The 24,429-nt window shown below is 34.0% G+C and overlaps 1 long non-coding RNA gene across 3 annotated transcripts; it reads right to left on the bottom strand.

Annotated features, from left to right (window-relative positions):
* Positions 1-500: 500 nt before the first annotated feature.
* On the bottom strand, positions 501-23,999 carry LOC129303965 (uncharacterized). Of its 3 annotated transcripts, none has more exons than XR_008591559.1 (3): positions 23,713-23,999; positions 15,611-15,881; positions 501-845 (listed from the first exon to the last, which is right to left on the bottom strand). It is a non-coding gene; the product is annotated as an uncharacterized LOC129303965 (long non-coding RNA). The 3 variants fall into 3 exon arrangements; XR_008591561.1 differs by having other exon boundaries at positions 501-839; XR_008591560.1 differs by lacking the exon at positions 501-845 and adding an exon at positions 7,108-7,525.
* Positions 24,000-24,429: the final 430 nt, after the last annotated feature.

The raw sequence follows: 24,429 nt of genomic DNA, 5'->3' as shown, positions 1-24,429 counted from the left end.
TAGTCTTGCAAAGAGACATATCAAAGTTTGCAAATACGCGGAAGTAAGGGGTTATCACATAAGTGGATACATAAGTGTAAAATCTGGAACAAGAAAAATTTTGAAAAAATTATAAGGCGCGGCTCGTTGAACATGCACTCGGCACAAATGCATGAATTTTGATAGTGAATTCTGCTGTCAATTTGACAGCATTAGGGCCAATTTTTGACGCGCTCCAAATCTCCATTCGACATCCGAATGATGTGAACTAAGAGTCTACATAAAACTCTTTTTGTACTCTAACTAATGGCGTTGGCCTCAGGCTCAAATTCTTTTTAAAATAAAAATTTTAAAATAAAAATTAAACACCCTTTTCAAAACTTACACTATTACAACAAATTTCATAAATTTAAAGTGTCCTAACCAAAACTAAGGACCAATGGCCACCGACACCAAGTGACCACATACAACTCAACAAAGTTAACTCATGCAATGCACCGAAACACAAGAAAGATTTCCAGATCACATTTCCACTATTCAACCCCTTAACTCAAAATCATAAAAGGGGAAGTTTACCACAATTTTTATCAAGATTTCCCAAATCATCACATAATATTCACTACCCTCACTTGTATTAGTATTTTGGCCCTATCATGATAACACATGATAATTAACTCTCTCCCTTGGGCCCAAAATACCTTTACAATTTACATTTCACTTAATGCAAGTAACAAAAATGAAAATCCTAGTTGGCAATCGAAATTATCATACACATAAATTATCCAAAAATAAATAGGCCTATTTCGAATAGATCGTGATCCTAAGCCTCGGGTTGTTTTCCTCTGTCTCCACTTCTTGAGCTATTCCTTGAAATATTGAAGATAACAAGGTGAGTACAACTACTCAGTAACCAAGGCCCGACTAACCCATACTAATGCATAACAATTAGTTTAAATGCAAGTGATAGTAAAATTTTTACTTTAACCCATGAGAAACATTTGAAATAAGAAATCACAACTCAGCTCACATAATGGCATTCACTTGGAGAAACCATGCTTTTAGCATCTTTCATATAAATAAAATTGCTCACACAATTTATTGATAAGCCTAATGACAAAAATTATTACTCAAGTCGACATATCCACATTATGGACTCAATATAGACAACAAATGTCTTTTCTCACTATATGCATGATCATACTTCCCTTATATCCTCCTTATTCCTCTGACACGAAACCGTGGGCTATAATTTATTAGGATAGTCTATGTTTCTTGACTTCCCTATCCTAAACACTTGTGAGTAGATCACCCGGCCAAGGTGTACCCATCTCACTTATGGATCACGATTTCCCTTATTTCTCTCACCATGGGGTGTTATACACCCTAGACTAGCTTCCTTATTGAACCGGTGGATAGCTAGCTAGGTTCGAGTCCCTCATTGAACCAGTGGGACAGTCCCTCGTTGAACTAATGGGACAATATAAATAGAATTAGTCTTACCAATCCATCACACAGATGGGGCCTTACTATGTGGATTTCTCATCTACTCTGCTTCCTAGGCGAACTCCCGCATCTTAAAATCATGCAATGGACATTCATGCCATAATTCACACATATACAATTCATAAAACTTCACATTATCATTTTTCATTGAACTTCACCATTACACAATCATTGAACTTCTCAAACACATTTCATGAAACTTCAAAACCTAACAAGTCATTGAACTCCCAAATTACAATCATTGTACCTCACATTTTTAAAATCATTGAACTTCTCCTAAACAAAGGTTCATTTTACTCCTCTATTTGCAAAATCTTTGAACTCCCAATTCACAATCATTATATCTCACTTTCAAAATCATTGAACTCCTCTTAAACAAAGATTCATTTTACTCCTCTATTAATAGAAATCATTTCACTCCCAATGAACATTAGTATGAAAATCTACTATTATTGTTCTCAAGGAAAATTTTACATCATAAGGCATAAACTCACAAATTTGATCTAGTGGATTTCTTCACAAATTAAGCTACACTTGCGTTTCTTTTATTTTTTACATTTCAATAATAATTCATAAATCAACAAACTAATAGACACGCACAAGCATAAGATAGAATTCTCCTAGTTATCTCAAACCTTTGAAAGGTCAAAGGTTTCACCCCTCAACTATTCACTCCTGAAGCTTCTAAGAAGCTTGAATGGTGCCAATAGTAATTACACTACAAGCATTTACCATGCAAAACATCAATATTCATTTTGAGCTATTTGCCACTAACATTTCATCATTTCTTAATACTCAAGCTTTATTCTAAACTCATGTAGAAGTACCCATAAGGCTTCTTAGCTTCCTTTATCTCTCATTAATAACATTGAGCTCTTAAATGGGCATTAATGAAGTCACATTATTTCCAATCACCAGATTTATGGGAATTTTAGACATTTAATGTCTTCCAACCACCAATCATCATAAAATCATAAATATCAAGTTTACTTAGCTCAATCTATCCCCATTAACTCTATTTAAGTCAATAGGTTCGGACCCATTATCTCTGTGGACCGAAAATCACCTTTAGAAATCAAACTCTAACCTCTACCATTAAGAAAATGAAAGAGGAAGATTTAAGCAAGGAAGCTTACCTTGGGTGTTTATGAGCTCCAAATTACTCTCAATAGTCAGTTTCTTCAAGCCCTAGCTCAACTTTTTTTGCCACTCTCTCATTCTCTTTTGTTTACTCCTCTTTTTCACTTCAGATTCGTGACTTAATAATGCAAAATTCTGGCCAGCACCGTGGCGGATGCACAATGTACCGCGGCGCATGGCACAGAGAGCTTCTTCCAGGCGTGTTGGCATGCATGCGTCACGGCGGACCAACCCCATGCTGCAGCGCGTGGCACAGAATTACTCCCTTTAGAATTTCTTCCTCTTATATTCCCGAGTGACCCGATTCTCCTTCGAACCTGCGTTTAGAACTGAAATCGAGATCAACACGCCCATTAGGCCTCTCTGGCCACATACCTCAAAGATACACTTTACTAATCTATTTAAGCTTAATTAATCTAAATTTAAAATTGAGGATGTACCGAACATGATTTAATTCCTTTTGTAGTGAAAGATTCATTAGCAAAGATATGTCAATTTCTGGCCTCCCATAATTTCCAACATTATATGCATATTTCAATTTTCCAGATGTCAATATGGGAGTATTGTAGGGTTTGTAATAGCCATTGTTGGAGACTCTTGCTATAGAAGTCAGCGTGCATATCCTGCATCAATACCTTTCGCCAAACATTAGTAGCAAGAGAGCATTCCTTGAAGATATGATCAATTGATTCAGCTGAAGAGTGGCAAAGTGAGCATTCCTGATCAAGTGTTATCTTTCTTCTGTAGCGTTCAATGTTGGTTGACAATTTTCCTTTAATCAATAACCACATGAAGGTTTTAACTCTTTGGGCCATAGGAAGTTTCCATATGTTCAATCACTTGACATTTGTGTCGTGCCAATCTAGTGACTGATAGAAATTATAAAAGGATTTAATAGTAAATTGGCCATTTGAAGTCAAATTCCAGAAGCAAGATGGAGCTTCTATTCCTTGAGTATTAATAGAAACAGAAGCAATCTTATTAAGAGTGTTCTATGGTAATAGATGTCTAAAAAGGTGCCATTTCCACTGTCCAGTATCATCCATGAAGTTAGAGATTGGCCTTGTGAGATCTCTAGCCAGAATATTAATGAAGGAAAGGAACTTTAAAGGGCCAGAGTCACCAACCCAAAAGTCAGACCAAAATTTGGTGTCTCGTCCATTGCCAAGCTTCCATTTAATATGGAAAATGGTATCTTGCCAAATTGAAGCAATGTTTCTCTAAAAAGAGGAAGAGTTACATTTATTAACAATATGTGGCATATTTCCACAAAGTCCATACTTACTTTTGAGGACACGTACCCATAATAGATTGAGCTCTGACACAATCTTGTAAGTAAGCTTAGCCATAAAAGCCTTGTTTTGGGTTTGAAGGTTTAATAATCCAGCACCTCCATATGCTAATGGTTGACACATCTCATCCCATTTGACCAAACTAATACCCTAACGATCCTCTGTGTGGCCCCAAATAAATTTTTGAATTATCTTCTCAATAGCCTTGCAGCAAGAAACAAGTAATAGGGCACTTTGCATTGTATATAAAGGAATTGAGCAAAGCACAGATTTGGCTAAAGTCAGACGGCATGCCAAAGAGAGAGCTTAGCTTTTCCAACCTGCAAGTTTTTACTGGAGTCTTTCTAGAATATAGTTATAAGTTCTAGATTCCAGTGATAAGAGGAACACCAAGGTAACGTCCCAATGACTCAATATACTAATATCCCAATTGAGTGCAGATGGAATTGTGTTTGGTAACAGTGACATTCTTGGAAAAGTAAATCTTTGTCTTAGATTGGCTTATAACCTAACCTAAGGAAGCACAAAATTGGTGCAGAATTCTTTAAATAACTTCAATTTGTGCTGTGGAAGTATCCCTGAACAGGACGAGATCATCAGTAAAAAAGAGATGTGAGAGAGGGATACCCCTCCTTCCCATTTTGATGGTGCGCCATGTCTTCTTAATGACTTCATCAATAATGGCATGAGAGAGCTGCTCCATGCATAAAATAAAGAGGTAAAGATATAATAGATCTCCTTGTCGAATACCCCTTATAGGTGAAAATCTTGTTGAGGGTTTACCATTCTATAAAATTTGCATAGTAGAAGTAGTAATACAGGTCATAATAAGATTGATCATAGGAGTATGAAATCCCACATCCTTTAGAGTGTCCTCTATGAAATCCCAATGCAACTTGTCAAAGGCTTTTTCAAGGTCAACTTTAATTGCCATCGAACCAGTCTTTCTTGACTTCTTCCTCATAAAATGCATCATCTCCTAAGTAATTATAATATTGTCTATAATACTTCTATTTTGAATAAAGCTAGAGTGGTAAGGTGCAATAATATCAGGCACGACTATACTTATGCAATTACCAACCACCTTGGTAACAACCTTGTAAGCAACAGAACAAAGACTAATGGGCTGAAATTCCTTTAAGTATTGAGGCTTGCTAACTTTAGGAATTAAAACAACAAGAGTTTCATTAAGAGATGGGTCAAGAGGACATCCAAGCCAAAAATAAAAAACAAGCCTAAATAAGCTCTAACCAACTTGGTCCCATAGGCTCTAAAAGAACAAAGCATGTAACTCATCAGCACCAGGGGCTTTAAGTGGTTTCATTTTAAATAAAGCTTTTTTCACCTCATCGATAGAGACCATTCTACCCAATGCAGTAAGGGAAGAATCAGAGATTTTAGGGAACCTACTTGAAACTCCATATGGCATAAAGTTCCTATCTTTAAGGGAATAAAGATTTGCAAAATAACCACGGACCATTTCAGAGAGTTAAGAATCATCAGTGATCCAATCACCATGTTCAGATCTAATTTGAGCAATGTGATTCTTTTTCCTGTGAATTAAAGCTTTAGTGGGAAAATAGGAAGTATTACAATCTCCCAGGTGAAACCAATTTGTCGAAGATTTTTGGAGCCAAAGTAATTCTTCTTAGAAGCAAGTATTTTCATACTCATCTCTTAAGTAGGATTCAAGGTCGATAAGGAAGTCAGAGGGAGTGGAGGTTTTAAGTTTCTATTGAATGCCCTTAATTCTTGAAAGAAGCTTGCATTTGTTTTGCCCAATAAGCCCAAAAACTTCTCCATTCCAGGTTTCAGCCTCCCTCACAAAAGTATTAATATTTTCTACAATTAAACTATTTGGGATCCAACAACATTGAGCCAAGCCTTTAAAGTCAGGATGGCAAAGCCACAATGCTAAGAACTTGAACGGCCTGTTTGAAGCCCTTGGCCTTTCATGAGAATTGAGACAAACTAAGATGGGCCGATAATCTGAAAGGACTTTTGGAAGATGGTCTTCCTTGTTGGAAGAAAAGGAATTGAACCATGTTGAGTTACTAAGGGCTCAGTCTAATCAAACCATAAGAGTTCCCCATCTCCATGTATACTTCAGTCCATTAGAGCCCAAGTCAATGAGTCCATTTTGCTCAATAAACCCTCTAAAGAACTCACAACTAGAGATAAGTTAGCTAGAACCTCCTAAGCGTTCTTTGCTAGTGACAGTTGCATTGAAGTCCCCTGCAAGGAGCTACAGATGATCATTAGTTAGGGCTATTTCACTCAGGTCATTCCAGAGTAATTTATGAAGGCAATTTTAAGGGTTGCCATAAACGGCAGAAAAGAAAAATTGCTTGTGATAAAAAAGGAAGACCACCTTCATGTGAACAAACCAAAAGTGATTAGTAATAACTGATACTTCTACACTATCTATCCACAAGATCCGAATACCACTAGAGAACCTTGAAGCTTTAACTCTGTAAGAATGTTGAAGACCAATATGCTTGATTACTTGATCAGCTTTGATGCCTAAAATCTTGGGTTTTACAAGAACACATATTTTAGGTTTATAATGAGAAATTAATGATTTCATAATAGAAGGAAACATTTTTTCTAAGGCTCCTTGACAATTCCAAAAGAAAACTAACATAAAAAAACATAAAGTAAATTATTGCTTATAAGATGAGCTAAAGTTTACTCCCTTTACAAGCATGGCAATGACATCATCATTCCCTATTGTGACTGTGTTTTCCTGATGACTTCTTTCTATTACTTTCATCAATCTAATAGATAGACCTAGTGCTTGGTCTCTGGGTTTCTCCTTGGCATGTTAGAGTCAAAGTCTAGATGAGAGATTGATGCCTCTGCATTCCTCTTAAGGATTTAGTGGTTTGGGCTATCTAGGAGAGTCATTTGAAAAGGTGGAATAGGCCTTAGGATGAGAGGGTTGGCCTAATGCCAGAGGTTTATTAGGCATCCTGTCATCATGAATAACGACCACTTGGTTGTTGCTCTTATCTAGAGTTGTGCTTGCATGTGTGGCTATATAGGCGAGAATTAAAAATACAGTCATTGCTTGTGGCCTCCTTTTTATTTGTTTTCTGCCTCAATCCTTTTTTTTTTATAGAATTTTTCCTTCTCTGGCTGTCACAAGTTAGTAGAATTGCCATAAGGTACAGATTTGATAGCATCATACACTGCTTGTCGTGGTTCCTCCAATTCCTCTGCCATGTTAAGGATTTCATACCTCATGCTTGTTCCAATACCCTTGCATAGCGCAGCATCCTCCTTCCTCCCACCTCTATCATACCTACATGTAAACCGTGGGAGGACCCACATCTATGAGACATACTTTACCTTTTTACGGTCATCAGAAGGTGGTTGGTGAGTAATGAATTCAGGTGGTTGCTGTGATTATTCTGTTGTAGTTGTAGTCATTGCTTGTGTCTTTTCAGGGCAATGCTCTTCACGGTGGCTGTATCTTCCATAATGGAAGCATATTGTAGGTAGGCTCTCATATTCCATGTATATGGTTTCTCCATCAACTTGAATATTAGAAATGAGTGGCTTAGTAAGATCAATAGGGACTGCAAGTCAAGCAAACTTCCTCCTGTCTCCTGAATCAGTATTGTAATCAACTTTTAGCACATCAATGAATACATTTCTAATAGAGTGAATAATGCTCTTGTGGTAGTATCTAGTTGCCAGTCCTAGAAGATAAACCCAACCTATGTCCTGGTTAACAACATGATCTTGTGGCTTGAAAAAGGGTGTCCATGGTTGCATAGTAAGATAATGACCAAATATGACCCAAGGTCTATTAGTTAGCACTTTCTTGAAATCCTCTTCCTCCTTAAATTTAACTAGGAAGCATTCTTCATCTAAATCATTGAGTTGGAACTGCCCTGAGAGTCTCCACATGTTTTGGAGCTAAGTACAAAGTTTCCTGAAACCTATTTTCCTTCCAAGGAGCTTTATCACCAAAGCGTGACCCATTTTTTTATTCAGAACTTTAAGAACTTTAGTTGAGAAGGTAACCATTGGAATACCTTCATTGAGGCCAATGGTAACATCCCCTATTTCTAATTTAATATCTTCTTCCTCGTCACTATTTCCCTTGTTAAGTAGCTTATCCTTAAAGGATAGAACAGGAGTAGTGGGAGCTTACTGGCTAAGGTTTTTCAATATTACTACTTTAGTAGCTTCCTGTGTCTCAAGGACCATTTTAGGTGGGATGGTAGCAGAGACGCGAGTCTCATCGTTAGAAGGGAGAGAGTAATCGTCTTTTATGGCCACAACCTTATAGTTTCCTCATGCTCGCTTTGTATCTTTACCTTCTTGGTATTGCGGTCTTCACCAAGATAAGGTGGTGGTTCTCCTTTAAGACAACTCTCGAAGGAACCAGAGCATTCTATCTCCATATTCTTCTCATTTTTGTTATTCTAATTTCATGTTCTTGTCTTTTTACAGCTCAATATTTATTACCATATATAATTGATCTCATAATAGCTTGGTAAATCTTTTCTTTGATGTCATTATTTTGTGCAATTTAATTAAAATAAAAGGATTTCATTCAAGGGCACTATGATCCATATAATGCATGCATTTACATAAAAGATGAACTTTGTTTGTCAAAATGAGTCCCAATTTTTGCTCTAATTCTATTTATAGAACATTTCTATCTAAATGACATAGATTAAAAAAGTGGTTAAGGGAAGTTTGAACCAATAACATTTCTAACCATGGTATTAAAATTCAACCTAAGTTGGCTGATTTTAACAAATGAATTGATAAATTAGTCTTCTAACTAATTTGGCCAATAGTTTTGGACGACAATCGGTTGAGTTGGATCTTGTATTTTTTTTCCTCCTTTTGTTAAGCCTAAAACAACATTGTTCTGCATTAAGAAAATAAAGAAAATAGTGGTATGTCATATTTGTACTTTAATAACTTTCTCTTGTTGAATTATGTGTGGTTTATATATGAATGTTCCATTTAATTAAGAACTAATAACTTTTTTATTTATATATCACTCTTTTCATGATATACTAGAATATTTTTATATATTTAAATTATATTATATTATTTTAATCATGGCTAAGTTGATCTTGATTCCATCACGAATAAATCACTAATTTTTGAACCAATATCTTGACCAGTTTAATGATTAATTTGATTTTTAATACCTTGCTTTTAACTACTTAGAATAAAAAGAAGGAAAAATTGCATTTAAAGACCTCTGAGAGAGCATATTTAAAATTGCATTTAAGTACCTCTGAGAGAATATATTTACTAGAAAGGACCAATACAATATAAAATTACATTGCAATATGGAAAGATCAAATTATAAATACGTTTACATGAGAAATGAAAGCAAATTTTCCTTATCTCACCCTCTACCACCATAATTGGCAAACTATCACTAGAGCCCCATCACTAGCTACAAGATCATTGATGGTGGCTATTGATCGCCGGAGCTTTGGTGACGAATTAATTTCTCAAGGTGGTTAAGGAGAGCTTGAACTAATGACTCCTTATTTTACTAAAAGGATATGAATTCACCAAGCCACAATTGCTTTTTAGTTATATAATGCAAAAAATTATCTATGTTATTAATTTAATTTTCAATTTCCTAATCTTGTACTTGTTAAAAGTTCAATTTAGTTTGTTATTTTTTTATGTTTACTTATCAATGACTAAAATAAACTTGTCAAGAGGGTTTAATATGCATGAGTACCTTTATAACCTGATGTCTACTAGTCAAAAGCTAAACTGAACTTATTATTTTAGTAAATTCACTTGTCAATTTGTTGAAGTTCTATTGTCACTTCAGATAGCAAGCTTTTTACTTGTCAAGAACTTAAGTCAATTTGTAATTTCATTAATGCTTACTTGTCCATTTACTAAGCGGAATTTGTTAACAATGTCCAATATACCTTTTCTCCTTGCAAAACATTATTTCAGATATGGGTTGTTCATTTTAAACCTTCAACTAATGAAACATTTTCAATACTTAGTTCTTAGTAACTTTACCTTTTCCAAGTATCATTACCAAATGTGACTCTTCCTCATTTACTTTACATGATATTGATGAACTTGGAGCTATCACTAGTCATGTGTTTTGAATAACCACTATCCAAGTACTATTTTTCACATGTAGTTCTCAAGCATATCTTCAAAAATAGAAATTAAGCTTTTTTAATTGTTCAAATCTTCTTGGGTTCATATTGGTTTTGGACCCCATTGGAATATCCACTTCATAGTCTCACAAAGTCCATTCTTCTCATAGTAGAAAAGCTTAAAGATAGATTTATAAAGTTAAACACTCAATAAAGTAAAATATCATGGTAAAAAAGAGTCTACCATAATAATAAAAGTGTCAAACTAACCCAATAAGAGTCTATCATAGTATAAAAGATTGAACTACTATTTCTAAAACACTAATATGGCATAAAGTTTCAAAATACAATTTAATTAGTAAACTATAACAAAAATTAAGATCCCTGAACTATAAACCAAATCAAGCTCAATTTAACTTAAACAACTTGAAATTAGAGTTAGAAGCACATTTGGAAGCATGGGTAATCATTTTAGATTGGAAAACTTCATTAAAAATCAAAATAGAAGGAAAATGCCTCAGTTGACCCATTTGCTATAGAGAATTACACAAAGAGAATACTATAGAGACTCCCCTCATTTATGTACCATATGTCTCGACTAAGGCTCCATGCACCAGGGCACATTGTCTAGAATTTCATGACAATTTTTTTCCCCTATCATGACAACACTCAAGAGAGAACTTCTACAGTGCACAACTTTTTCATCCAATATTCAATTGAAATGATTCAAGTGCCTACACGAAACTTATTTTATAGTCTAACTAAAAACTTTAGTTTCATTCCAAAATAATATTATATGTTAAAATTAGATACCCAAGATCATATTTCACTACTTTTTCACATTTCCAAACAATCCAAGTGTTCAATACCATTACCAAAAGTCATTAGCTGTTAATGGGCCGCAAACCACACTCAATAGACCTTAGGACATCTATTCAACACATCATACACATTCAAATCATCATATAACTCAAATTGACCTATTGACTTTCCTTTCCAACACAATTATATATGAAATTTAATAATAATAACTATATGCCAAAACATCCACCATAAATCATCATTAAACATTCATTCGCACTTGCACAAGTATTTTTAGCTTATCCCAAAAGTCACAGTGCATTTCCCCAACATGGCTAGAAATACAACAAAACAATACTATTAGATCCATAACGCAAGTACTATGCAAAAATACCCTAGTTGACAATAATTAATATTCATCTACACATATAAATATAAGAGACAATAAGTTACTATATAACTAGTTCTATGCTTTCGAATACTTCCCCTTGCTCTTATCAAATTTTTCGCTTATAAAATGCTAAACCATAGCAGTGAGACAATGTCTCAATAACTAGTGCTCAATCATATGCAAGCAAGAGTGTTCAAGAGCATGCAAAGTATGCAAATTAATTCCAATAAGATCCATGATTCCTAATAATTCCTAATAAAATATTAATATATATTTACATGCATGATCAATGACAATCCCACCTTATAACCTCCTTATTTCTTTTGATTGAATTCTTAAGCTACAAGTAATAATAGGACCAATCTATGTGACTGGATTAGTCTAAGCTCACTAATTTTTGAAGGATGACCCAATTAAAGGCCACCATACTTAGTCTCGACCCATTAGCTCCCTTACTTTCAAATTCCATACCAGTCCCCAACATAGGAGAGGTAAACATGGCTATGTCAGAATCACACCATTCTTATGTTAGAGATCATGAACAAGGTAATAATGCAATATCGAAGCCACCCAAGAGTTGACAATGCCACGTGGTCTTATAATTCACTTTTCCCCCATAAGGTGAGCTCCTACCCAAATTCAGTTATGATTATGCCACAAAAGTTTCCATGCTCCTTAAATAATACTTGCTATTATTTCAAACCTATATCAACATCATAATTCTCATTGAACTTAATAAATCAATTTCTCATAACCAAAACAAATCTTACACCCATTTTACATAATTTCTAAAACATAAAACATCATTTTTATAGATAAAGTATAATGACCTCCATCATTAATCAATTATAACCTCAATTAATTAATCAATTCATCTTTTACTATTAAGGATCAACTATGGCTACAATTAAATAAATCAAAGTTCTCAAAATTCTTTTCAAAGAAAGGGATCTCAAGCTTACATGGAAAACTAACAAAGTAGTAACACTTAAAATCAAAGTAGAAAAGATTGCAGAAATATAGGAATCCAAATTGAGCAATTGAAAATAGGATAAAAAAAATGCAAGACGGACATTTTAAAATTTTGTTGCATTCGTCATGGCCTAAAACACAATCACTGTAGCTAATTTCCCAAAAGTAGCAATCCATTATGGTTGAAAAGACCTTCCACCATAACCAACCAAAAATGCATATATGTCACTACGAAGTGTGCACCCATTGCAACTTATGGTGTAGAGACAACTCCACTATGACCAATAGCCATATCCATCGTGACATAACCATGTGTACATCATAACTGTGACAATCCTTAATTTAAACTTTCAAGTCTTCTCGTTAATTATTGGACCTCCAATTAAGGTGATCCAAATGCCCACATGCAAATAAGTAGGAAATCTAACTTATAGCTCTAGTTTCATCCAAATCCAATACCAAATGACGATCCTAAAACATTTGGCGCCAAACAAGCACTAATGCTAAAAGCACCAAAATCAAGTGTCTCCCATCTTAAGCCGTTATCCATATAAACTTTGTCATACTTAACTAAACGTACTTAACAATTTACTTGGATTCATAGCTGTAGACATTCAAGTCTCCTCTCCCAAGGCTTACCATCAACTAAAAGGTTACTAAAGCTGGAAGTAAATGAAAATCCTCTCAATTTGACCAAACCAAAAACATGAACCCACATACATCACTTGACCCAATTCAAAAGGCAAATAAGGGTTCAAGCAATAATATTTAAGTCACATCATAGGCACATGCAATGTAATATATATATATATATATATTTAAATATATAACAAGTACAATCCCTAATGTTGGCAATAATAAGAATTTAATTACACAAACTAAAAAAAAAGCTAGATCATATAAGTCATATATTCATGTATATATATAACAAGTAGAATCCTTAATGTTGGCAATAGTAAGAATTCAATTACACAAACTAAAAAGTTAGATCATATAAGTCATATATTCATGCTAATCATAATACCAAGCATTCACTTAAGCACATACCCACATTCTCATGCATGTTGTAATGTTGTCCTTGACTTTACAAGAACAACACTCTTACACACTATTATGATAATCAAGATTAAATAACATTTTAAATAAAAGTTATCAAAACCCAAGGATTTAAAAAATAATTAATTTAAAATAGTGAGATTTTAAGAAAAGCTTTTTTAAAAATTTATTGTTTAAACTCAAACCATAATTAAAAATCAATTAAGAACAAATACGAAATCATGAAAATCAAACCACTTCAAAAACAAGCTAAAACCAGTCATTTTTCAAAAACCTAACCCGTCCCACGAAGGCCTCTTGCTCCACAGCGCAACTACCATGCGCCGCGGCGTCCACCTACTGTCATGACAACAGATTGTTGTCATGACAGCTCTCCAAACTTTTGGAGCGCGCCGTTTCGCCATTTGACGTCTAATTCTGTCATGACAGCTCTCTAAACTTTTGGAGCACGCCGTTTCACCATCCGACGTCCAATTTGAACGATTCAAGTATTCATATGAAGCTCTTCAAGCCCTCTAGCTAATGGCATCAATCTCACATTCAAATAATCATCCATTAAAAAAATGAACACCTAAACCCAAAATAGTTTGTTTTACCTCAAAACACATACAAAGGTGTCCAACTCACAATGCCAAATGCTATTAGCCCTAGAGACACTTTGACCACCTCAAATGAATCACACACAACATGACAATTGATTCACATCACACAAATAAGTAATCACACTCAAAATGACCATCAAACCCCCCATTTGACAATAACACAACGAGGTGGATAAAATGTGACACACATGTCAATTTGATTATTTTGACATATAGATCATTTCAAATATCTCACTTGTAATTATAACTTGATCAAATACACAAACTTAATCCACAACATCAATCTTGAAACAAGATACACACTTATCACAAATTCAAACAATTAATATTCCAAAATAATATCATGTTTTTAAGTTGACATTATATATATAAATATATATATAACATATTGATAATATTCATTACAATACCCAAAAAGAGAAAAGGGAAGAGCTATACAATTACGCTCATCACTCTTCAACCGTCCCTTCCTTCCCTTTACCCTTACTGAAGCCTTCACTTGTAAAATATAGCCACGGGGTGAGATAAACATCTCAATAACAGAATAATTCACTACTATTAACATATACAACCATCAAGGAATAAAGTTATTAAAACACCAAAATATACTTTTACATATTATAACATCCTCTTTTTCTTCAACACAAATCATTTCCCACTAGCATGATCATTCTATCATCTAAGCCTCCATATCACCCTGATTAAAACCATAGGCTCTTGAACCTAATGCACATCTATAATGATTCGAGCTCACCTTCGATGATAGGATCACCTGGCCAAAGGTGTCCTATTTCACTTTTGGACTATGATCTCCCCCTATCGCATATGAATTGGGATGTTGTTACTCTAACACTGCATCACTGATGCTAAGGAGTGTCACTCTCCAATGCCGTATCCTGCATGAATACTAAAGAAAAAATCTCCAACACCATGCCTCACTAGACATTAAGGAGATACATGTCATATGGACTTCTACTATTCCTTCCTACGAGTAAACTCCCATCCCCTCATATGATTATGCTCACACTCATCATATACAACACATATACATTTCAAATTTCTCAACTAGTCCATATAAAACTTTCATCATTCTCATCGTTCACAAATAGTTTTTCATGCGCAAAACCACATTTTGCAATATGCAAGATTATCAAATTTCAAGTAATAAATTTAACATATCTACTTGCAAACAATTACGCAATATAATCAAATAGTGTAAATTATTTCGTTACCTCAACCTTTTGTCACACAACAGGTTTACCGTGACTCAACGTTAGCTCCACATGTTTTATATGTAAGAGATAGCTCGAGCAATACTTAATATACACAATCAAGTGACAATCGTCAATTATCACTTCGAATAACCCCGAATTCACAAGGTTCTAAGTACCTAAAATACTCAAATTTCTTTTCTAACCACATCAACCATTTCCAAACACTAACCATCTTATTAAACATCCCAATACACCAAAATCACTAACCAATACCCCACATTGTCTCAAAACCTCCAAATTATGTCTAGGGTTCGTCCAAACCCTCAACAAAAATTTTTAATCGTCATAAAACTCATCATAAAATTTTTAATCATTATATCCCAATACACTCATAAACTTAGGGTTAGAGACTTAATTTAACTCCCTAAGACCTTACATAAACTAATGGGTTTGGTCTAAACCAAAGGGAATCGAGATCAAGCCCCACACTACAACTTAAGTCAGAAATTTCGCACAAATGGAGAAGGTGAGAGAATGTAGAACTTACCCAATGGTGATTCAAGCTCCAAATGCTCCCAACATGACCTAAGGATCGTGCCCTAGCAGAACACAAGCTCTTCTCCATCACTCTCTCATTATCTCTCTTTCTTTCTTCTGTTTTCGATTTGTTTTCGTGTCTGATAAGTGCTAATTTTTGCATGTATGTCATGACACATTGACACGCTCGGCTTGACACATAACACAAAAAGTCTCACAAAAATTTAAACTCCCTTCCGTGCCATGGCCCGCTCAAACATCGACCGAGCCTTCTCCTAAGGCTGTCCAAGAATTCAAAAACCATATTAGTCTCCCATAAGCCTCATTAATCAATAATTTATTCAAATTGATCAAATTATCCTTAGAAACACTAGAAATTCATAAATGGAAAACTTATGATGTTATACACATGCTCCTTAATTCACATACCCATATTTATGCTCATTAAAATTATAATAGTCACAATACCATCATCACATCATACTTTATAGTCACATTGAAATTTCTTCAATCATGTCATCATTCCCTTTAACATGGTAAAACCATACAACTCCAATCAATTCAATCATTCCATTTCATCATCAAACAAGCTCGTGACTGCAAATCGCATAATTCATACCAATCATTACCAACATGCTTACATATCCACATGATCATATTCATCACAATCAATAACATACAACTCATAATTGCATACAACAATTATTTATAAGAATTTAACTCCTGCTTACCTCTACCTTTAGATTACCATCCCAAGAGTGAACTTCGAATTTCAAAAGAGTTTCCTAACAAGCCTAAAGAGCTCTAAAGCAATTAGTTTACAATTAATCATTAATAGACATCATTAATGACTAATTGTCATTAATTAACCTTAATCACAATTAAGGCCTTAAACCCTCATTAAGCAAATTAAGCTAAAAAATCCCAAAAATCACTTCCATGAACTTATTTAACTTCTATTTAGCTTAATAACCATCATGAGCTCCTCTTATTAGCTTAAACTTAATTAATTAGCATAAGGATTTACTCTAAATCCATCATTAATGACTTTAACTATTGCTATTAACAAAAATTCAAGAATAATAACCTTAAATAACCCTCATTAATCTCTATTGATGCCATTAGAGTGAATAGAAACTTGCCTAAGATTAGAACAAAAATTCCCCAAGCCCAAACAATAAGAGAAAAACACATAAAAGGGAAGGAAAAGAAAAAAGAAAGCTTACCTAAAGTTTTGATAGCCCTAAATAGCCTCCAACCATCACCAAACTCAAGCCCTAGCTCAAAATTCCTCCCATTCGGAGTTGGTTTGTATTTCTTTCCACCGCTACGCACAACATTGTTCATCGCAGTGAATGATACAGTCCGAGGACCTTAAATTAAGCCCATTGATTTAGGCCCAAAACGACCCAAATGCCTTTCTAGTCCCCTTATAAGCTTCATATAAGATTTAATTGACCCAAAAGACCATCCAATTACTCTCATTGATCCAATTAGGACTTAGATTAATTAATTTAACCCTTTAATTAATCTAATTAATCCCCATTTAAAATTTTAGGTGTTACATAAAGCATTATATTCATATTTCACATAACTTATAAATGCTATAAACAAGCAAAAGAAGGTATAGCACCATGTGTTTTGATAATTACAAAATTAAAAAAAATATTTATTACTTGTACTGATAAATCGTTATATTATAAAGAGACAAAATATCAAGAGCATAAAGAGCAAGAGAAGACTTAGTTTATATATGTTTATTATTTTATCTTCTCTTAGAATTATTTGTGAAAAACAATGTTGACAGAAATTTCATATCTTGCATGGTAAGAAACTTCCATTTAGAACATGTCATAGACTTGTAAGTTCTAGCAATTTATTGTAAAACACTTGAAATGCATTTGGTGTTCATAGTCGAATGCATGCTTGTCTGAGTAAGGACGCGTGCGTGTCTCAACCCTTAAAATGCATTCTATGACTTGTTGAATCCTAATTTTGATTATACAAAATAGAGAAGTTGTTTTTTTACAAATAATTGTCATTGAAATATTTAATGAAATAAGATCTACATGTTTAAATCTTTGACTTTCCTTTTCCTTATTTATAGATATTTATTTCAATTATTTTTTGGTCCTTGAATTGACTTTAACGTGAGCTAATTTAGTTTAAAACTTTTGGGCTAAAATTGCTCGTGGACATATTAGTAGAAATTACTCCTAACGGTATGACCATTTCCCACCCAAAGGTGTGATTTCCTACCTAAAGGTCATCTTTTGTTCTTTGCCTCCCATGTTCATAACTTTCCTGTCAATATATTGGAGCTCTACCCAAATATATAATTCATTCTCAAATGTCTTTAATCATTCCGATAGAAGTCTCCTTCAATCATCATCTTTTATGATAAGTCATTCCAGCATATATCTCACCTATCCGTGTGAAGCTCTTCATTATCATTCTTAAAACATTCATAGGTATAGGCCATTTCTTACCTGTATATCTTTAAAGATTTTAGCTCTCTCTTTTTTTTGTTCCTTGAATATATCATCTCAAAGTTCACTTAAATGCTATCCTTTTATGATTTCAAGTATTGTGTTCATCTTCTTATCATTCTAGAATAATTTTAAACACAATCACAGGTGAAATTTATCTCTTATTCATTCTTTGAATTATTCTTCCCAATGATTTGAAACCTAAATCAGACGTCAAACCAAAAAGAGCAACGAGTTGTGGTTTTCATGGTTCAACCAGTTAGACCAACGATCGAACCAGTGACATAAAAATTAAATAAAAAATAATATTTATATACACAAATATATAAATAAAATATTAATTTTTCAAAAAAATCATAATATATCAACTATCAAGTAACACCACCATTGCATAATATGTTCTAATTGCCCAAACAATGACACCCCAAATCTAAAATGTATAAAAATGTCAACAAGCTAACATATCATTGCAAAGTTCACAACATTATAAGAATCACTCGATTATGTGGATGCAGCATTGTAGAATTGTTTGGATGACATTTTCTAAATATAAACATAAATTAACTAAGTGATTGAGATTGAGCTTTTGATCTTGACGCCAAAGGCTATATTTTTGGAGTTGGAGGCAAAGGATGGAAGAGAGATCAAGGATTGAGCTCGGGCCGTGGAGGAGAGATTAGAAATTAGAGAAGAGAACTAGAGATTAAAGAAGAGAAATCATAAATCTGAGCGACTAAGCCTAAGTTTGTCTTAGGTAAATGTGCATTTTTGCCCCTGATATTTTTTCCGATGAGCACCTAGTACCCTAATATTTTTCACGTAATATTTTCACCCTTAAATAATTAAGTCAGAGCATTCACTACCCTAAAATTAACTCCTCACACATTGACTCTGAATTACTGAGTTAGACTACATTTTGATCGAAAATGTTAAGTTAGACTAAGCTCTTCCTCTTTCTCTACACTATATAGTCAACTGGTCAAAAAAATTCCTCTTAAAGTTAATCTCTTTCCTCTCTCACCAACCTTCTCTCTTCTTTCTCTCCTCCTTTCTTTCTCCAACATCATGCATGCATGCGTCGCTTATGGTGGTTTTTGATCCTATGTGGTCGATAAAGTGGAGGTGAAAGAGGAGGACCTACTACATGAAGGGGACGACTATGAAGAGAGAGGGAGATGAAGGAGACGGGTTAAGGATCGATAATGCTGACATCTCTGTTCTCTCCTGCTTTTGTTCTTAGAAAAAAAGACTAGTCAAGGGTCATATTGTGTACTTTAAAAGGCATCATCCATAGAATAACTGACAAGGTCATGATTGACACTAGAAAGGCATCAATATGAATGGTGTGGACTAGCTTTTGTTGCCAATAGAGAGCAAAACGCGTTGCTATGACCTTTGAACATTTGCAATTGTCACCATCATCACTCTCAATGTCGACCACACAACTCGTCCTCCTCACCAATCTTCACTTCAAACGTTTGCAACATAACTATCCCAAGTCATCACAATTACCTCATGGTTTGGGAAGAAGTCAAAAAGCTTGAACAGGTGGTCTTGAAAATTTGAAAAATCACTATAGGTGTTTTTGGTTAGCAAAATCATTGTAGGAGGCCAAGGAAGAGGGAGAGTGTCGCCAACAATAGAGAGGATGAACTTCAAGGTTGATAGCTATGAAGAGAGAAGGAGATGAAGATGTTGAGCTTTAAGGATGGCAATGGTGAACATATAGAGGCACGAACTTTGAGGTAAATGGTGATGATGGATGCTGCTGAGCTTCGAGCTTCATTAGAAGTGGGGGAGCGATGACAAAGAGAAGAGGAAGTAGGTGACAAGGGTGTCGTATCAATGCTTCCAGTGCTAGAGAGAGACGATAACACTGAAGACTGAGGCAGCAATAGAAGAATCATCGTCGGAGGGAGATGAAAACCTATCACATAAAATGAGGCCCACAGGAAATTTTTAACAAAGTTAGTATGGATTTAACCTCAGGGTAACATGTGCATCAAATTAATTACATCAAGGGAAAAAATGCTACATAAAAAATGTTAAAGTACTGGATGCTTCTAGGAAAAAACATCTGGGGCAAAAATACACCTTTACTCTTTTTTCTTTTGAGACCTTGACTAGGGTTGACCTATTTTGACCCGCTCCTGTTTTGGGGTTAAAGTCAGTTCTCTTAAAACTACTCGAGTTAACTTGGTCCAAATGCCCAAGTGGTCCAAATGGTTGAATCAAGCCGTTTTGTTGAGCAATCAACGGTCGAGCCAGTCGACCATCTAGTTCGATCTTGTTTTAAAGCACTGATTCTTCCTACTTGTATGTATTTGCTCTACCAGTATTACTCTCTTTTACCTTTTGTTAGAGCATTTAATGCATATAGCCATTACTTTTCTTAAGGTGCCAAAGGCACACAAACCCTCCGAAAAGCATTGTTTTATTGTTTTGAACAATAGGAAACTCATAAGAAATAAAGATGAAGTCTCTAATAGCTAATTTATGAGTCTAACGGATTTATTTCAAAAATTAATTATAAATAGGACTCATTTATGAAGTGAATGGATAGAGAATAATTGAACTAAATGCATGCATTCAATTCTAACAACTTACTACTATTACATTGCTTTTTTTATGCTATGCTATTACATTCCTTATTTATGAGCCTGATTGATTGTAAATTTACTATTAGAGAGAGATATTTAATAAGAATAGTTCATTCTTAAACTTACTTTATTAATCCATGTTTTCACGACTTAAAATAAAGGAACTTAAGCTCAAGGAGCTTAAGGGAATTTATAATCACCTTTGTTAAGGGAAGAGTTCCAGACTCCATAACAAGTCTATATTGTAATGAGGTGACCAAGAGCCTGATTAAATATTTGTGAATAGTGAGAAATCTAAAGAGTGCCTTCAGAGCTAGATGTAGGCTTATGTGAATAGAGCTAAACCAGGACAAACTATCTTTGTAAAGCTTCTCTTCTCTATTTTCAGCTTTGTTTAGTGATATCATTTCTATCTTATCTTTATATTCTTCCTTTTTATTGGCAATTTGAAATTTCATCTTGGCACAATTCCTACCTTATTTTTATCCCAATTATTTTTTTGTTTGTCTTTCTCGGTATCTATCAAGTGTCTTGCTAGTGCTTTACACTTGTTGATTAAGTATGAAAGTTTGCATAATCTTGAATTTTGAGAGCAATAACTACCCTACAAATATCCTGTCACACCTCGATACTAAGGGTATGATTGGCATGAAATATGAGGAGAACTCATATTCCATCAACCTTAATAACCAGAAATTAAGCTAAAATATTGATATATGTAAGTTATATATAATAAGTTCATAAAATCTTAAGTATTTTGTAGAAATTTTAGCAAAATCTAGCCCATAACTTAAACCTCCCAAAATTTTCACAATAACAATAGAACCGACCAACCAGACTAGTAAGGAGATTAACTCCATTCTAGCAATTTTACACAATAAGACTAGAACCTAACTACGTTGTACGTGGAACACTAAATTATAATTACAAAATACAATAAATAGTTTACCAAAACAATAATCGCAATATGCCTCCTCTTTTTACAAAAGAAAAATCAAAAAAGCCCTCAATGATCTGCTAAAGGTGTAGGGTCAGCTATAATATCAGGGACCAAATAATTTACCGGTGAATAGTGTTCTAATCAAAATTATAAATAATAAAATATGACAATAGTAAATAATAAATTTAGCTTTAAATGACTTAATGCAATAATGAATTACATCCTTTAGCTAGAAATAAATAAAGATTTTTCTCAATAATATGATCTTGAAATTAAACAATGCTAATAAGATCACATATATGTTAAAAGTTTATCCTAACCACAAATATAGTGTAGTTCGATAAAGTACTTTCAGAGAACTATTAGAGAAATGATAAATTTTTTAACTTAAACTTAGGAGGGCTTTATCAAAACAAATAACAAGCGCGAACATACAGTACACAATGATAAATAACCAATCAAACGCAGCTGAAAGCCACGAAAGAAGTATGGCAGGAGCCATCAATCAAGTGCAAGCACGAAGCCCACGAAAACAAGCGTGAGTACAATACTCACGAATTATCATCCCTTCAATCCACATGCGTCGACCTTCACACGAGTCTAGCACCTCTAACAAGCAACTTGCTAGCTAGGTGTACCATGGCACGCCAAAGACTAACGAAACTACCGTTAGTATCTAGCGTTCTGAACTCAATCCCCGTAATTAAAATCAAGTGTGCATAAAGTTGGAAAACAACTTCAAAATTTAGACTTTCAAAATATACGATTTGGTTGTCATTTTCCATTCCCATATTCATTGTCATTTCCTCCATGCACGAGTTACACTATACTAAAAGTTTGCATATCAAACATAAAATTAAACAATTGAGCTTTTCTTTTTTTTAAGTAACACCATTTGTCGTATATCAACTCTTATTATTACTTATCAATAGCATAAATCATTAGTAAAATCAAGATATCATCACTAATAAAATAATTATTAAAAAAATAGAATTAACAAGAATGTTTAAATAACTAATAAAGAGATAGTATTAAAATTTAAGTAAAGGAATTTTATAAACAATTATTAAAAATTCATTCAAAACGCTACCCACTCACCTGAAAGTTTTTTAAAAGTTCTAAAATTTACTTTTCTTACTTTACACATTTATTCTAATGATGTCCTAACTTTACAATTAATTTTTCAAGTACTTCATGGGCATTTAAATTCAACCCAATAATATTAAAGATAATACTCTAACTAATTCTGTCCCATAGATACTTGAGTTAGTTAAATCTTTAATAATTCTCAATTCATTCTCATATCTCCTCGTAACCTATTATCAACCATAAGTCATAATAACTCATATCAACCATTCTCTTACATCCTTTAGATTTAATAACATACTATAACAATCTAGGCATTCCTTTCTTTTATTTGATATTTTTAAAATTCCAAAACATACATATACTCCTTCCAATAATATTCATAATTCATCTAAACTTTACTATAAAATTTAACAATCTCATTTTCATCAACAAAATTTTCAAGCATACTTACAAACATCATGAGAACATTTACTATTAACAAAATCATGAGGCAAACATCCAAACAAATACAAATTTCTACCATTTAATTTCTTCATAAATCTTTAGCTCAACAGAATAACATCCAATGTTTTACAAAATAGCTTCTAAATTCTTCGCATTTTTACAAACATATTGAGGACATCCAACTTTAACTAGCAATAATCATCTAACCATTTAATTCACTTTCCACATAAAGTTTATCATCAACATTAAGCTTAGCATCACAATAAAATTCCACAGCATTAACCAATTCAGCCCCTTAATTCTCAAGCAAGTCACGGCAGCAACAAGAAAAGCACAGGCAGAAGTTTCGACCAAAAACAAAGAAGAGGAAATTGAATTTATCATATACACTCACACGGCACCCACTAGCTGAATAAGAAGGAAGAGTGAAGATGAAGATCAAGCAAACACACGATGCCAACAATTTAGGAGGAAAAGCATGTAGGAACTGAACGCACGCACCGCCACAGTCGGCCACTGAGCAGAAAAGAAATAAAGAACAGCAACTCACCTTCAACGAAACTGCAGTAGCTCCCTTGAGTCAGCACGTGACCGGAACTGAAGAAGAGGAAGAGAACATCTCCGAGCAGCACTTTCAGCCACAGAACAGCGAAAATCAGAGCAGAAATTTAGCTCACTACCACACAGCAAACGGACGAACAGCAAAAACGAACCAGTGAAGCAAGAAGCACGCTGATGGTGAGGAGAAGAACAAGCCAAAGGTGAGGGGGAAGGGTTCCATAGTAACGAGAAGGGAGTAATCCAAGGTCGGTGAACAAGAGGCTTTGCGAATGCCCTGTTTTCTGGCTTGCTCTGGAAGATATAATCTGATGAAAGAAAGTTTGGAAAAACTAGCAAGAAAAGCCCGAAGAAAATTATAAGAAGGAGTCAGGAAAAATTACAAGAAGGACCCAAATTCTTTTAAGATTTGAAATAAAATCAAATTTGCTAACAAATTTTCTTATTTATATGAAATATTTCTTGGGATTTTTTTTTTAAATTTAAAAAATAGGGTCATTACATATCCAATCGTAGACTAACTTGAAACTTTCTTGCCTTCCAAGACTCATGAAGATTATTAATGAGATAGGAGGAGTACTTTGATAATTTTTCAAACTTTGTGACATATTGATCTATAGTCATAATTTCTTATACCAATCTTAAGAACTCTATCTCCTTATCATGTTTGATATTTTCTAGAAAATATTTATCCAGAAAATCAAATTTG

This window comes from Prosopis cineraria, unplaced genomic scaffold, assembly GCF_029017545.1.
Source record: "Prosopis cineraria cultivar Desert tree isolate PC_DT_omini unplaced genomic scaffold, ASM2901754v1 PC2, whole genome shotgun sequence".
NCBI classification, from domain to species: Eukaryota; Viridiplantae; Streptophyta; class Magnoliopsida; order Fabales; family Fabaceae; genus Prosopis; species Prosopis cineraria.
This window is presented reverse-complemented; position numbering and strand designations above follow the sequence as displayed.